This window comes from Lupinus angustifolius, chromosome LG05 (assembly GCF_001865875.1).
Source record: "Lupinus angustifolius cultivar Tanjil chromosome LG05, LupAngTanjil_v1.0, whole genome shotgun sequence".
Lineage (NCBI taxonomy): Eukaryota > Viridiplantae > Streptophyta > Magnoliopsida > Fabales > Fabaceae > Lupinus > Lupinus angustifolius.
Genome location: NC_032013.1, coordinates 8,231,609 through 8,231,849, shown reverse-complemented (window position 1 = coordinate 8,231,849; position 241 = coordinate 8,231,609).

Genomic DNA, 241 nt, shown 5'->3' with positions numbered 1-241 from the left:
CTCCTTCTACTCCTCATCCTCATTCTCGTCCTCATCCTATCCTAAACCTCGTCCTAATCGACATCCTATCCCCATCCTCATTATCTTCCTAATCCTACCCTCATCCTCGTCCTCATCCTATCCTAATCCTCATTCTCGTCCTCATCCTGATCCTCTTCATCATCCCCATCCTATCCTCATCCTCATCCTCTTCCTCATCCCCATCCTATCCTCATCCTCATCCTATCCTCATCCTCATCCT